Below are 16,448 nucleotides of genomic sequence, written 5' to 3'. Positions count from 1 at the left end.
TCTTGTCCAGCGGGGCTTCAAGGTCAAGCGTCAGTTACTCCAGTTACTCGTCGTAGTGGACTTCAGCTTCTGAACATGATTCCTAGCAGTGAGAGGTGCCCAGATATACAGTTAATCTCCCATTCATTCCGCTGGGTCACACTCAAGCATCCAATCACGACTTAGGGCATTCATGCAGGCAGGCAGCCAATCAGGCACACAAGGTTTTCATGCCATTCACTTCTCTCCAGACACTCACAACAAGTTATGTGTATTGGGACAAGTACCAAGCCATTCAACACTCCAAGCTGCATTCATACCGGTTTCGGGCAGGGTTGTCTCAGTCATTGTGTCAACCACCAGATACTAGACACCCACAACACAGAATGCGTATTCGTCACACACTCTATTCACCCAGGTCCCACCCACAGGAGGTACCCACAACATACATCACCGGGAAGGCTCCAGCTAGTCTGGCCGGGCCTTCACAACAACACCATATATGGCATTTTCACCCAACAGCCAGTCAGGGGGAAGGGCAGAGTCAGGGCTTCCCAGGACTTTGGGAAAACAAGGTAATGGGTAATAGAAAGCAAGAGGCCACAGGGGCCATCTTGTTTTCCATCAGGAATGAACTGACCCCAATGGCAGGGCCGGGGTATCCCAAAATGGAGGATACTCCGCGCATCTGTCAACTTCAGCATGGAGCTGCCACCAGCCCACACCCTGCTCTGTGGGCCACCCACAGGTGCCCAAAAACATACACTAGGGGCACAGGGTTGTACCCCCACCCATGGGTGCCATAAGGGTATCCCACGGGTCCGTTCACCAAACCAAAAGAGAGAGAGCTGCACCGCCAGGAGTCTCATCTGAACTCCTGTGCGGAAAACACGACAGAACACATGATAAAAAGCAGTAAAGGACAAGGATACGGAGGCCGTGTCCCTCCGATGCATTTCCAGCATCACACTTTCCACGCAAGAAAATTGTCCTCTTTTATATTCGCTATTTCGCCAAGTGCAGTAATGAAAGTTTGTTAAGGGTTAGCTAAGCCCTTTTACCCTTTCACTGTCCAATGCCGGGCTGTGATTAACAGGGATTGTAATTTACCCCTTCCTCCACTGCTTGCAGTTATATTCTTTTCCCCATATGCTGTTAATTATTCCCAAGTCGAGACAGGAGGCAAGCATTATGGGACTTTGTAGTTCATTACGAAAGACTTTAAGGGGAAGAAACTTACAACCCTTTTTTGTAGTAGCAGGTGCAAAGCAAACAGCAAAAATGTGTTGATCAGTTTGAAGAGTTAAAATGTTTGATTTCAAATTGCTCTTATGCAGTAATAAAGAAAGATAAGCATAATGCTCGCCTCCTAGTCTTTAATAGAATCAAGACTGTCCAGCGCTCTCAGCATGGGCAATCTTCATTCTTTGCACTTTCATTTCCATCCAACTTCAGCCTCTTCCCAGATTTACATTTGCTCCTTCTCCTCTTCTCCTGGTGCTTACTGTGTCCTCCCCCAAGGGATTGAGAGCCCAAACCCTGTGGTTGTCTCTAGCCAGTTCCCTGTCTCCTCCCTATTGTCCTTTAACGTGCCTCCTGGTGTTCAATGAAACTCTTCCACGAGTCCTACACTTTATTTGCGAAATCAGGAAAAAACTGGATCTGGTCAATGTGGAAACTGAGGGAGCCCATCTCTCATGACCTTTGCAGGGCGTGGTCTATGTCAAGATAGTTAAGGAGCCTAGCAATAATAGGAGCAATAATAGGCCTAGGCGGTGCCCCGGTACCCGGTGGGCACTTTCGATTACAAAGGCCGTCGAGAATCCTAGTTCTCCAAGAACCTTGTGTAATAGCACCTCCATCTTCTGCTCCATGGGTCCCCCCTATCCGCAGACTCCGGAATGCCAACTATCCTCAAATTATTACGGCGAGACCTAGACTCCAAGTCATCCTGCTTCTCTTGCAGCTCCTTGACAGCCATCCTGAGCTGAACTATATCTCTGGATGCGGTAGAAGATACATCCTCTACCGCAGAGATGCGCTGCTCAGCTTCTTCCAGCCTGTGGCCATGCCTGTTGAGCCGGACCTGCAGGTAAGCATATCCATGTTATTGTTCAGTGAGCTAATATCAGACTGCAGCTGGGTCAGGAAACATTTAATGTCATTAAGCATGTCTGGAGAAGGCTCTGTTCTTGCCTCCCCTGCCACCATCTCCTAAGGGCCCCCCATGCTGTGTTCCTTTGCCTGTGAAGGGCTGCTATATGGGAGCTTAAACTGGGGTTTGTCATGCTTCCCCAATCGTGACCTCCTGTGGATATATTCCCCAAGGGGCTGCTGTAAGACTGAAACTCAAATGGAGACAGAGCCATCCAACTGCCACACAAGTACCCCAAATCAGGAACACCAAGGTGGATCAGCGAATGTTGATAATATGTGAGCGATTTACAGAAGCCCAGTAGCTTGAAGGCTCCTTATTTGCTAATGCTAGCCCTCCCGAACCAGGAAATGTCTCTCATAAGAGTGTGGGCTCCCCGAGCGCCGGTACTCACCACGTTTTGGGCAGATGGGATGTCAGGCACTATAATGATGAAGGGAAATCAGCTCACTGCCGCCGCAGCCAATAAATGTACTCTGTTGAGAAATTGGTGGCACGTCTTCTCCAACAAAAGAAACACACTCTGCTGCCATCGGTCGAATCTCTGATTCTCCATGGTCCGCGCCTCACTCCAACTTTCTTTTGGTGCACCCAGAGCCCTGACCAAGCTTACAACGGCACTTTGTCAGCAGGAGCATAGTTCAGGTGTCCTCAGAGGTAGGAAGCCAGGGGGCAGCACCACTAGCCTGGTTTCAGGCCTCTAGTCCGCCTCGCCCCACACCGGCCCCCCTCACACTCATCAGGGCGGGCAGCAGCGTGACTCAAGGGGAAGACATTTTGAAGGCCAGACAGCCAGCAACACCGCCAGCGGGGTCAGGGGGGAGCACAAGAGCTTGTCTCGCTCTGTCTCTCTGAACGCAGCCCCACCAATGCTCCTCCAAACGGCGGCTGTCAGGCCAACTGCTCCAAGGGCAAACAGGATCCAATGCCCCACACCTCGAAACAGCGGGGAGCTGTGCCACTGCAGCACCTGCCGTGCCGTCACAGTCGCTGGGGTGAATAACTCGAGGGAACACAGCTGCAGCATCGCGGCGGTCCCCGTTTGAATCAGGTCTGCTCACATCTTTAAGCCATTCCTGCAGACCATGCAGGCCGGATGCTTCCAGGACCGCACGAGTTGGGCACCTTGACATCGCCAACACCTGCAGCACTCCACACAGTTTCAGGGGTGTTTAGCTTGCGATGGTGCAGGATATTTACCAGATTTACAGCGGGCCCCACAGGAGCTCACTTAAGAGCGACCATCTTGGCGCAGCTCTCGAGCATCCCCTCGTGCATGGAGTGTTTTTAATGAGAATCTCACACAGCTCTGGAATGTAAGTAATTAAGAATGGCATTTGAGTGCCATTAATGTCGATGTGTTTCATGATTTTTTTAAGAGAAACGATCGTCAATGCCCTTACATTCACCGGGTCATGCAGGAAAAGGAGGACACATGCTCAATTACATACTCCTAAATTTGATCATATGGTCATGCAGTGTAAGACAGCGCTCAGACAAACTCTTGTAAAAACTGCTAAGAATAGCTATAATAATTGGCTAAGAGCCATATCTGTATTATGTTGTAAAACGATGGTGGAGCTATGCTCAGACTAATGAGGAATTGAAGAACTTCTCCCTTTTAGCAAGTAATTAATGGTTTGGAAAATTCACAATCCTCCTTTCAGTCTAATCCTATATCCGAGGAGGCCTGGATTAAACATTTTAAGACCATATATAGGAAAGAATAATTACAAATTACTCACCGTAGTGACTAACGTACTCCTAGTCCATAGTCCCCTTTCCTCCATAATGTAGAGGAGCATCTCTTGTTGGGACGAAAGACTGAACCTTTTTTATAGGAAAATCATCTTCCCCTTTAAATTTAGATACGCGCGTGCCTGGGAGCATGCGCTCCCCTCACTCTGCCCAACCGGCCACTCCTCAGTCCCCTTTGATGCTTCACCAATATTACCATTGCCTAATGACACCGGTTTTATTAGGGGGGAGGATGGTGGGACGTATGGAGCAAAGGGGACTATGGACTATGAGTACGTTAGACACTGCAGTGAGTAATTTATAATTACTCCTACATTCCGTCCCCTTTCCTCCATACTGTATGGGCGATTACAAATGAATGTAGCGCCAGGGTGGAGAGTTGCCCCTCTTAAAAAAAACAAGCTCCTTAACTCTGTTCGACCAAATGCTGTGTCTGTCCTGGAGCCGCATCCAATCAGTAGTGCTTGCAGAAGGTCGAGGGTGTGGCCCATGTAGCCGCCTTGCTGATAACATGCCACAGCACATGCCTTTGGAACGCAAAAGTTATGGCTTTGCTCCGATTGCATGGGCATGCATGTTTGCTGGAAGAGGTTTGTGCTGTCCCTCGTATGCCTCCTTGATGGCCGTAACCATCCACCTTGCTATGGCTGCCTTGGAGGCTTGATAGCCCGGCTTTGACCCACAGAAGGTGAAAAAGAGAGCATCTGCGTTGCAGAAGCTCTTGGTTCTGTCCAGGTAGAATTTTAGAGCGTGTCTGATGTCTAGACAGTGCAGTACCCTCTGAGCGTCATCCTTAGGGTCTGCAAAGAAAGTTGGTAGCACCATCTCCTCATTCAGGTGAAAAGAAGAGATAACCTTAGGTAAGAATGCAGGGTAAGTTCTAAGCACCACCTTGTCCTTATGAAAAGTAGTATAAGGCTCTGAAGCCACTAGCGCCTGGATTTTGCTGATCCGGCATACCAAGGTAAGGCCCACCAGGAGGGCCGTCTTAATGGTGACTAGCCTGATGTCCGCAGACGTCATAGGTTCAAATGGTTAATGCACCAGGGTGCCCAAGACCACTTTGAGGTCCTGCACAGGGTGTGGTTTCTTGATGGGCGGGTAAAGACTAGTCAGGCCCGCCAAGTGTCTTTTAACCACTGGATTAGAAGATGAAAAAACCTCCTCCTCAGAGTTCCTGTAGGCTCCTATGGCCACCATATTGGTGCGGCATGTGTCTACGTGTACCCAAAGTGTGCGAGGTGTGCCGAGAAGGATAGCACGTTGCCCAACGTGCAGGTCAAGAGATCTATCTCCCTTGATTCTGCCCAGTGACAAAACCTGGTCCACTTGCTTTTGTATTGGCTCCTGGTAGTATCGCTCCTAGCCCCCTGTATAATCTCTAGGTTGGCTTGTGACAACCGCAGATGCCTCCGTGTGACCTGTTCAGGAACCACGCTGTAAGGGCTAATCTCTGGGGGGCGGGTGGATGACCGTTCCTCCCTGCTGGGAGAGTAGGTGTGCTGGACCCAGCAGTAGGTGCACCGGTGCCTGAGCGACAGGCTGAGTAGTTCCGAGAACCATGGTTTTGCCGGCCACCACAGAGCTATCAGGATGATCCAGAGGTGCCGGGCTTCTTGGATCTTGCAGATTTCCCTGTGGACCGGGGGGGGGTCGGAGGGAAGGCATATGCGTTAATGTCGTTCCACTGGATCTGCATCGCGTCGCCCAGGGAGCCCCTGCCCTGCCCCTGCCAGGACGCGAACTAGGGGCACCTCCTGTTGTACCAGGTGGCAAAGAGGTTCACCTGAGGATGACCCCACCTGTCGAAGATCCCCTGAAGGACCTGCTTGTTCAAGTGCCATTCGTAATTGTCCACACCCAGCCTGCTGAGCCTGTCTGCCTCCAGGTTGGAATCCCCCGGAGGTATATTGCTGTCAGGTGTATGTCGTTTACCAAAGCCCACTCCCAAGTGTCGACTGCTAGAGTGCAGAGGGGAGCAGACCTGGTGCCACCCTGCTTGTTGATGTAAAACATGCTGGTGGAGCTGTTGGTCTGAATAAGGATCGCCTTGCCGCTGATCATCGGGAGGAAGGCTTTGAGAGCGAGCCAGATGTCCATCAACTCGAGCCAGTTGATGTGGGCCACCTGCTCCTGTGGGGACCAAACGCCATGGACGCTGTGGCTGCCCAAGGTAGCTCCCCAGCCCTCTAGGGAAGAGTCTGTGGTGATGGTGACCTGCAGCGCTGGTTTACGGAAGGGCCTGCCTATCCGCAGGTTGCTGTCCCTGCTCCACCACACTAGGTCCTGGTGGAGATGATGCATGATGCTGACCATCTCTGCCTGGGAACACTTCTCCTGGCTCCAGGAGGCTGCGAAGTGTAACTACAAGCGCCTCATCCTGAGCCTTGTATGCGGCACAGCGAGGAGACATGCTGCCATGATGCCCAGGAGGTGTTGGTACCCCCACGCTGAGGTCACTGCTCGGCTGAGAAAATGCCCTGTGGCCCTCCTGATGGATGTGTTCCTGTTCTCTGAAAGGAAAATCCTCCCGGAGCTCGTATTTCAGATGAGGCCCAGGAATGTTAGACTCTGCGTGGGCTCCAACTGTGACTTCCTGAGATTGATGGAAAATCCCAACTCATGTAGTGTATTCATGAGGGTGGAGGCGGTGTGGTGGACTACCTCTGGAGACCTTGCCCTAACGAGCTAGTCGTCTAGGTATGGATAGACGTGGTGACCCTGGGCCCGGAGCAGGGTTGCCGCCGCGTTCATCAGTCTTGTAAAGACCTTGGGGCTAAATTGAGGGCAAAGGGTAGAACCTTGTATTGGAAATGAAAACCCATGATCCTGAACCTCAGAAAGGACCGAAGGGGCTGCCAGATCAGCACGTGTAGGTAGGCATCCTTCAGATCCAGGGAGCACATCCAGTCTCCCGTGCACATCTCAGCTATAAGCACTGTGGTAACCATCTTGTACTTTTGAAGAGGGAGGGAAAGGTTCAAGGTGGAAAGGTCCAACACAACTCTCAGGCCAGCCTGGTTATTCTTGTGTATGGCGAAAATCCATGAATAGAAGCCCAGACCCCGCTGGGAGGTTGGGATTTATGATATATGATATGATATGGCATTTGTAACGCGCCTATACACAAGTGTTTCAAGGCGCGACGAGGCAAGGGGGGGAAACAAAGGGAGACAGACAACGATCCTACTAGGCCAGGTGTCATTCAGATCGCGCAAGGGTAGAGGGGAAAGGGAGAAGTGCAAGGGGGAAAGGGAGAGGGGAAAGTGCATTACAGGGTCAATAGCATACAGGAAATAACAAGGGCCAACTAGTGGCAGTGCGAGTAAGTGCAGATAAGTGCTGGGAAGGGGAGGGCTGTGGGATACAGCCCCCCTTCCCAGCACTTATCTGCACTTTCCTTCATTGTCTGACTCTCTACGAGCAAACGAATTTCCGCCAACAGAGTTGGTGTCCCAATCTGTGGGAGCAGAGGGGAGGAGATAGGAGAAGGGGGATAGGGAGTTGGAAGCCAGTGGATACTACTGAGAGGATCCATGGGTCAGTGAACCTTGTCCGTCAGTGTTGAGAGTGAAGGGCAAGCCTGCCCCAACCGGAGACTCATGGATCTGGATGGCTGTGTCATGCCTTTTTACCCTCGGAGGCTGGGGCTGTGGAGGGGGACTGGAAAAAGCCCTTGTGCACCGCCTTGAGCTGCTTGTGCCTGTGTTGGCTCGGGGATCTGTCAGGTTGCCTGAACCTTCTCTCCTGGAGGCCCATGAAACCTCAGAAAGACCGACCTTTGTCTGAGCTCTGGTGTGTCTGGCTATATGCCTTGGGGATGGCCTTAGTGAGGAACAATAAAGATTTGGCAGCCTGTGAACTGTTCTTCTACTTATCAAGTTCCTCGCCCGATGTGGAATGGAACAGGTCGCCATCCTCGAAAGGAAGGTCCAGTATACACACCTGGACATCAGGATTAACTTCGTCGCCTGAAGCCAGGCCATCCTTCTCATGTCTGTAGCGATACATATGGCACGTCCTGAGGTGTCAATGTGAGCCACTGTGTACTCCATTATATCCTGGGCTACCAGTTTGTCTTCAACCAGCTCAGCCTTGCTATGCACAGTGAGTTCTGGAAGGAAATCGGCACTCTCTCGCCAGAGCCTCTGGTTGACAGAAGTCAGCATGGCGTCAGCGTTAGACTTACAACAATGAAGAGAAGCGTTGGAATAGATTTTCTTTCTGTATGCTTCCAGGATCTTCTCCTCCATACCCAGGAGTGCAGAGGCTGATGTAGCCAAAGACTATTGTGCCGTGGAGTAGATTGAGGCTGCAGCGATCACCGAAGAGAGTGGCTGGGGGTGTGCTGACAGCAAGAGGCGGTCCCCCTCCATTTCCCTAAACTTGGCGTTGAGGCGCCTGTAAGGAACAGGTTACTTACCTGTAACTGTTGTTCTCCAGCATGGGTCTGGCATGGATTCACATGCTCATGAATATTCCCCGTCGTCAGGCTGGGAATCCTCGGTAAAGAAAAAATCAGTTTCAGTTTCGTTTCTGAACTGTCTTTCTCCTAATAACCAATCACTGGTCTCTGGGTCATACTGCCCCCAGCCAATGACTGCCCTCTACCTAAGCCCCTCCTCTGGCAGCCATCTTCAGATTTGGTAGCACGTAAAGTGGCAGTAGGACCAAGAGAAGAGCCGCAGAGGGGTAGGAGAGAGGGTTTGCATGTGAATCCATGCTAGACCCATGCTGGAGAACAACAGTTACAGGTAAGTAACTTGTTCCTTCTCCAGCATGGGGTCTGGCATGGATTCACATGCTCATGAATACAAGAATACATAGCAGTACACACATGCACAACCACGGGAGGTGGCAAGGTTCAACATTAAGCATCTCTTACCTCCTCACCAGGCCCACCTTCAGGCGAACAGGTTGCGCAGCACTGCCTGGCCCACTCTGGACTCCACCCTGGAATCCCGGTCGACGCAGTAGAATCTCGTGAAGGTGTGCGTCGACCTCCACGTAGTAGTCCTGCAGATGTCTAGCAGGGGCACACCAGACAGGAAAGCCGTAGTAGCAGCAATCGCTCTGGTTGAATGGGCTCTCGGACGGCCGGGCAAGGGCCGGTTTGCCAACCGGTGACACTGCATAATGCAGCCGGAAAGCCATCTGGAAATGGAAGCCTTTGAGATGGCCTTCCCTTGATTACCAGGTCCAAAGTTCACAAACAGCTGTGATGTCTTCCGGAGGCTCTTCGTGCGGTCCATGTAGATTTTCAGCGCTCTAGCCACATCTAGCGAGTGCAAAGTCTTCTCGGCTGGCGACAAAGGCGACGGGAAGAAAACAGGTAACACCAAGGGCTCGTTGAGATGGAAGTCCGACGGCACCTTGGGCATGAAGGAGGGGTGCGTCCTCAGTACCACCATTGTCTCGTGGAAGGTCAGGTATGGAGGTTTACAGGAAAGGGCCTGGATCTCTCCCACTCGTCGTGTGGAGGTGATGGCCACAAGAAACGCTGTCTTCCATGACAGGAACTTCAACAGTGCCAAATGCAGCGGCTTGAATGGCGGCCCCATGATCCTGGTCAGCACTACGTTGAGTTCCCACGCCGGGGCCAGGGCCTTCACCGGCGGGAATGATCAGAATAGTCCTTTCATGAACTCCTTCACCAGGCGATGGGACCACAGAGATGATCGCCCTGGAGTTTTGGTGTAGCGGGAGATCACAGCCAGATGGATCTTGATGGAGGCATGGGCCAGCCCCGCCTTGGCCATTGACAGCAAGTACGGCAGCACTTGAGGGGCCGTAATCCGCAGAGGGTTAATCTTCTGTGTGCGGCACCAGACAGAGAACCTCTTCCATTTGTGTCCATAGCACTTGAGAGTAGAGGACGCCCTGGCCTTTGCAAGCACCTCCTTGCAGTCCGCCGGGATATCGTACCCTCCGAACTCTAGTGCTGCAGGAGCCATGCCTGCAGGTTCAGTGACCCCGGGTCGTGGTGGAGAATGGCACCTCCTTCTCTGGCGAGAAGATCCGCATCCTTCGGCAGTTTGACTGGGGGGGAGCGCTGACATGTCCAGAAGGTCCGAGAACCAAATCTGCCTCGGCCACGCCGGTGCGACGAGGATCATCCTGCACCGGGACCGTCTGAGTTGACTGATGAGTCGCAGTAGCAACGCCCGGAACGCATACAGAAACAGGCCATCCCAGCGGAATGAGAAGCCATCGCCCATGCTCCCCGGCTAGGGAAACCTGCTGGCGAACCTCTGGCACTTGGCGTTAGTCGCCGTCATGAATAGGTCGATCTGGTGATTGCCCCATCGTTGGAATAGGCAATCCACTTGATCCTGCCACAGCTCCCACTCGCGGCACGAGCGCAGCTCCCTGCTGAGTGAGTCGGCGATGGTGTTCTTTGTTCCTGCCAGATGGAAGGGTACCAGAAACATCCCTTGGGCGACGGCCCAGTGCCACAGATCCTGCGCTTCCTTGGATAGGGCTGGGGATCTGGTGCCTCCCCCTGCTTCCGGATGTAGAACATTGTAGTGGTGTTGTCGGTGAAGACCCTCACCACCTTGCCCTTGAGGGACAGAAGGAACGACCTGAGGGCCCAGAACACGGCTCGGAGCTCCAGGACATTGATGTGTAGTGACCTTTCCTCCGGGAGCCAAAGGCCTCTTGCGTGGAGATCTCTGGTGTGCGCTCCCCATCCCTCCAGGGAGGCTTCCGTCCTCACTGTTTCCTGATGTGCCGGGTCTGGAAGTCCATGCCCGCCGCAAGGTGCACACGGGTGCCCCACCACCGGATCGCTTGGCGGAAAGTCTTGTTGAGTGAGATCCTGTCTTCGAAACTGCCCGCCGCTTGCATCCAACGGGCGTCGAGGAACTCTTGCAGTGGTCGCATCCGCAGCCTGCATAGGCGCACAAGGTAAAAGCACGAGGACATCATGCCGAGTAGGGACTTGATGGATCTCACCATGGCCGCCTCCATGGTCAACAGCCGTTGTACCTTGCCCAGGATGACCTTCGTCCTTTCCTTCGACGGTGCAGCCAATCGCGCCACTGTGTCGAGTCTGGCTCCCAGGAACAGGGCGACATGTGATGGTACCAAGTGGGATTTCGCGAAGTTGATCGAGAATCCCAGATCCGTGAGCAGTTGGACGGTCTTCGCTGTATGATTGACGACGAGTTCCCCTGACTTTGCTCGGATGAGCCAATCGTCCAGGTAGGGGTAGTCGTGGATCCCATGCAGGCGCAGCCGCGCCGCCACTGGTGCCAGGCACTTGGTGAACACCCTGGGCGCCGACTTCAATCCGAAGGGAAGGGCCTTGAACTGATAGTGCGCCCCTGGACCACGAATTGTAGGAATTTGTGGTGTCCCTTTAGAATGGGGATATGGAAGTAGGCATCCTCCAAGTCCAGCGACTGTCAAGGATGGCACTCTGTCAAGAGTGGCACAGGCCCCCAGGTAGGGTTTGGGTCGCTGTGTTGATGTAAGGTGACAGATAAGTACACACACAGCAGGAAACTCATCAAGAAAGAAAAGTAGGCAACTGCAGTTGTGAACAGAAAGGGGCAGGAAATACAAAGAAACAAACAAACTGGATTCCCTCTTGGGGTGTATGCAGATATGGAAAAAGAGTGTTCCACGGTCCTTTGGAAACTCCATCCTTCTGCACGGATTACTATTACAGAGGCCCACTCTGTCTGCTCATGGCTGGGAACAACAGCTGTGGGTGTCTGTTAAACAGAAAACGCGACAAGGGAAGGGGCAGAGGTTGCCTGCCGGAAACCAACAGTCAAGCTCTGTACAAAGGATCAACATAAGACACAAGAGAGACAAGAACAGAAATAACCAGGGACAAGGAAGTCTAAGAGAAATCTAGGAGAAGGGAATGAAGGAAGAAACAGTACAATAGAAATGGGTAAACTAAAGGGGAGGACAGAGTAGTCAAGGAAGAGAAGGACAGGGATCAAGAACAAGGGGTTGCAAACAAGGAAGAGAGCAAGAGAGCAGCAGCCAGGAAAGAGGGGGGCTGCAAACAAGGAAGCAGGGCTGCAGTACCAAATGGTACAAGGTACAGAAAAACTGTAGTGGATTGCAGAGGACTGTAGTAGGCTACTAGGCAGAGAGTCCAGAGGGGCAGGACTGAGAGCTGTAGGAGGTGGCAGACAGAGAGCCCAGAGGAGTAGGGCAGCAAGGAGCGAACCCAAAGGAACAGGGCGTAGAGGCAGAGAGACCCGAGGGTCAGGGCTGAAAGCAGAAGAGAGTAGCAGGCTGCAAGGCAGGGAGCCCAGCGGAGCAGAGCAGCAAGGAGCGAGCTCAGAGGAGCAGAGCAGCGAGGCAGGGAGCCCGGAAGGCTATGGCTGTAGGCAGCGGAGTGTAACAGGTTGCAAGGCAGGAAGCCCAGAGGAGCAGGGCTGTGAGGCAGGGAGCCCAAAAGGCTAGGGCTGTAGGCAGCAGGGTGTAGCAGGCTGCAAGGCAGGAAGCCCAGAGGAGCAGGGCTGTGAGGCAGGGAGCCCAAAAGGCTAGGGCTGTAGGCAGCAGGGTGTAGCAGGCTGCAAGGCAGGAAGCCCAGCGGAGCAGGGCTGTGAGGCAGGGAGCCCAAAAGGCTAGGGCTGTAGGCAGCAGGGTGTAGCAGGCTGCAAGGCAGGAAGCTCAGAAAGAGCACTGGAACAAAAGCAGGAAAATGCAGCAGCAGGAACAGCATACAAATTCGAGACAAAAGGCAAAAAGGGGCTGGGAGGACTCTTGATGCAAGAGACTGAGCTCCTGCAGGCAGCTGCTTAAATACCGCCCTGCCCTGTACTGAGGCAGGCTAATTGGCAGCACCTGGAGCAGCACACCTGAATACAATCTGTCTCCTCCCTCTCTGGTCCTGAGATGGTGGAAGCAGCACTGATCCCTAGGGCTTCTGGGGATTGTGGTTCCAATGCTGACGAATGGGAATGGCCAGGAATTGATAGTTGTAGCAAGGTGCATTGTGGTACATGTAGTTAGTTGAGTTATATAAGAAGGCACCAAAGTCACGCAAATGGGAATTAAGTACCAAAGTGTGAATAGGGGTTGTTCCAAAAGTATTCTGAAGATAAATGAATAACAAATAGTCCATGATGGTTGCCAATGTGTGCACCCATGGCGCAGGCATGACAGCGACGATAGGAAATCGCCTTCCTCCAGCTGTCCCAGCACGTGCTGGAGGGTGACCATTCGGGATTTCTGAGACTTGATGTACTTGATTAGATGCCGAAGGTCCAGGATGGGTTGCTAACCGCCGGTCTTCTTCCGGACGAGGAAGTACTGCGAGTACACTCCGGAGCCCCAGAGCCTTTTTGGGACGAGTTCTATGGCTCCTTTTCTTAGCATCGCTCGTACCTCCAGAAGTAGTTGTGGGACATGGTTTTCCTTCCTGGACACGGGTGGTATGCAGGGACACATTTTCTGAAATTCTAGGGTGTTCCCGTGGGCCAGGGCGTTCAGCACCCAACGGTCGGTGGAGATTGACTCCCACACGCTGACAAATTTCGCCAGCCGGCCTCCCACCGGGGAGCTCGGGTGGGGGCCCGACGCCACGTCTGGTTCAGTCCTGTTTCGTCGCAGCTTTCCAGCCTTGCAGCCTTGGCCTCCCTGGCGACGACGACGTGATCCTCCTGTCTTGCCGCGTCTTCTGTAGGCTTCCTGCGACGAGGAGCGGGCCGCTTGGCGGTACAAAGAACCGCAGCCGAATCCTTTGGAGGCACCTTGTTTGCCTCCGGAGTTCCGAAAGGACGGCCGTCGTTGTTGAAAAACACCCAAGGCCCGAGCCGTCTCGGTGTCCGCCTTGATGGCCTGCAGTGACTCGTCCACTGTCTTGCCAAACGGGTTGTTTCCTTCGAAGGGCATGTCCAGAACCCTGGTCTGCACGTCCTGGCGGAAGCCGGTGGCCTTAAGCCAACCACGCCGGCAAAGGCAAATGTCGTTGCCCATCTGACGAAAGGCGGTGTCGGCGATGTCCGTGGCCACCGTAATGGCATGGTCCGATGCCACCTCGCCTTCCTGTAGGATCTCTAGGGCCTCAGCCCTCTTGTCGTCCGGGACGAAGTCCAGCAGGGGAGCGATCTTGAACCACAGTTCCTGTCGTAGCGTGCCACGATTGCAAGGGTGTTGGCCGCTTTAATAGTCGTCGCCGACGAGATGACTCGTCGTCCCATGGCGTCCAGCTTCTTCCCCTCGCCGTCCGGTGGGGATGTAGAAGTTGAAGCCATCGCCCCCGCCGCTTTCTTCTTGGCCGCCGCAGAGACCGCTGAATCCGGGGACGGCTGTGCCCTGAGGCACATAGAGGCAGAGTCCGGGAACGGGTACTTCTTCTTGTACCAGTCTCTCTTAGCAGGGGCCGTGGACGGGTTCTTCAGGAGCAACAGCCCCTCGTCCCAGATGTCGTCCAGTAACGGTACTGCAAGAACAGTCTTCCTCTTGGCCTCCCGCCGTTGGTAGAGGAAGCCCTCCTTCTGTTCTTCGGGACAGAGCTGGAAGAGCTCAGCTGCCCTGGCGATCATGGCGTGGAAGGAGCCAATTTCATCAGGGGGGGAGGCCAGAGTGGGTGGTGATGGGAGTTCCATTCCGTCGTCACCACTGTCGTCGTCCGTCCCCGCCGTCTCCGTTCCCGTCTCATCCCTCGGTGGAGGGGAAGGAGGTGAAGGCTGAGAAGGTTGTGAAGCCTGGACATCGGAGGAGGGGGATGGATTCGCCTCCGCTTGCTCGGTGGGCTTCCTGACGGTCCAGGCTCCGCTGGGTCATCCGCTGGCGGTAAGAGCAACTTTCTCCTTATCTCTGTACACAAGTTCTGAATAGCCATCAAGATCGCTCCCGAGTTGTCTTGTGGCATAGGCACCGGTTACGACAGGAGCGATGGTTGGGGAGTAGGATCCTCTGTCTCCTCCACGGTCCGAGGCTCCTCTTCGGCACCACCATCACTTTCTTTGTCGTCCTCATCGGGATCCCTCCCGTAGGACCGGACCTCCTCGAACTTCTTGTCCAGGATCTTTGCGACGCCAGCCAGCTCATCTTCAGAGGTGGCATCTGTGTCCGTAATGTCTACCGTGCCCCCCCTCTTTCTCTGCCTGGGGTTTCACGGGGGTCTTATCGATAGGCTGAAAAGAGGATTCCCTCCGTGGTGGCAGGGAAACTCTAGGCCCGGAGGTCGCCTCCACTGGGATAGCCTCCGCAGGCTTTGCCAGGGCCGCCACGACTCCCTTGATCGAGGCCTTAGCCGGGTGAATCAGGGCCTTCGCGACTTTGGGCGCGCCTGAGGCCTTCACCTTGGGGGGAGGGTCGCCGCCTCGCTCCCCCTCGGCTGCCGCTGTCGGGATCGACCGGGACTTCTCCTGAAGCTTACCCGGGTTCTCCGACTTCCTTTCCCCCCGAGCCAGAGCATTGGCTCGTGGTTGATGGCGTCAGTGACATCGCGCCCTGCCTGGCAGCCAAAGAGCCCGACCCTTCGGCGCTCCCTGTGCCCGCAGACTCGCAGTGCTTTGCCTTCTGTTGGGCCCCCATCGCCAGAGCACCCTCAAAGGTCTTAGAAAAACGCTCTGACTTCTTCTTCTCAACGTTGCTGGGCTCTTCACCTCCAGCCAGTTGGTGAGTCGAGTACGACATTCCTTCATTGTCCGTTCTGACATTCTTACAAAAAGCATAGTCCTTTTCCACGTGTGATTTGTCGTCATGAAGGCAGTAGAAGCACCGAGAGTGCTCATCTTCCTTGAAGACATTTTGTAATCCGCATCCAGGGCAGCTCCTGAAAAGCTTGGATCCGGGTGTTGTGTTTCCTTTGTCCTGGGCCATGTCCACGCGGGACATGGCCCAGGAAGCGAAACTCGACGAATACTTGCCCTTGAGGGGCGTAGGAAAATCCGAAACGGGTCCCCGTTGATCGGAAGTAGAAACGGTGGAGCTTGAGGCTCGATTGACCAAAAAAAAATACAGTAAACTCTTTGAAAAATCGCAAAACGCAGTAAAAGCTCGAGAGCTATATCACGAGGACTTCCAAAACCTGAACGTGTGGTAAAAATCTGAAGATGGCTGCCAGAGGAGGGGCTTAGGTAGAGGGCAGTATGACCCAGAGACCAGTGATTGGTTATTAGGAGAAAGACAGTTCAGAAACGAAACTGAAACTGATTTTTTCTTTACCGAGGATTCCCAGCCTGACGACGGGGAATATTCATGAGCATGTGAATCCATGCCAGACCCCATGCTGGAGAAGTAGGCAGTGTAGAATGAGGCTTGAGCCATCGTTTTCTGGGAAGCACCACCACATCTTTTTGCATTGGAATCACCGTTCTAGCCTTGGGGCATAGAGTGAGGACCTCTGCCAAGACCCCCACCTCTGGCTGTGGAAGCCCCAAGTATTCTGCCAGGCCCGCAAGTCATTCATGAAAAGCTTTGGCCGATGAGGGCGTGTCCGGGTTCCTCCTCCTCACCCGTGTCCACCAATGTGTCCTGTTGGTGCGGTGCAGCTTGAGGAGTGCTGGGCGCAGGGGGTTGCAGTGTACTGACAGGAGCCAGAGTCTGTTTCAGCAGTGGACACGGGGCTGCCGTG

Source organism: Ambystoma mexicanum, chromosome 7q (genome assembly GCF_040938575.1).
Source record: "Ambystoma mexicanum isolate Mex_15411 chromosome 7q, UKY_AmexF1_1, whole genome shotgun sequence".
Lineage (NCBI taxonomy): Eukaryota > Metazoa > Chordata > Amphibia > Caudata > Ambystomatidae > Ambystoma > Ambystoma mexicanum.
Note: the sequence above shows the minus strand (reverse complement) of the source record.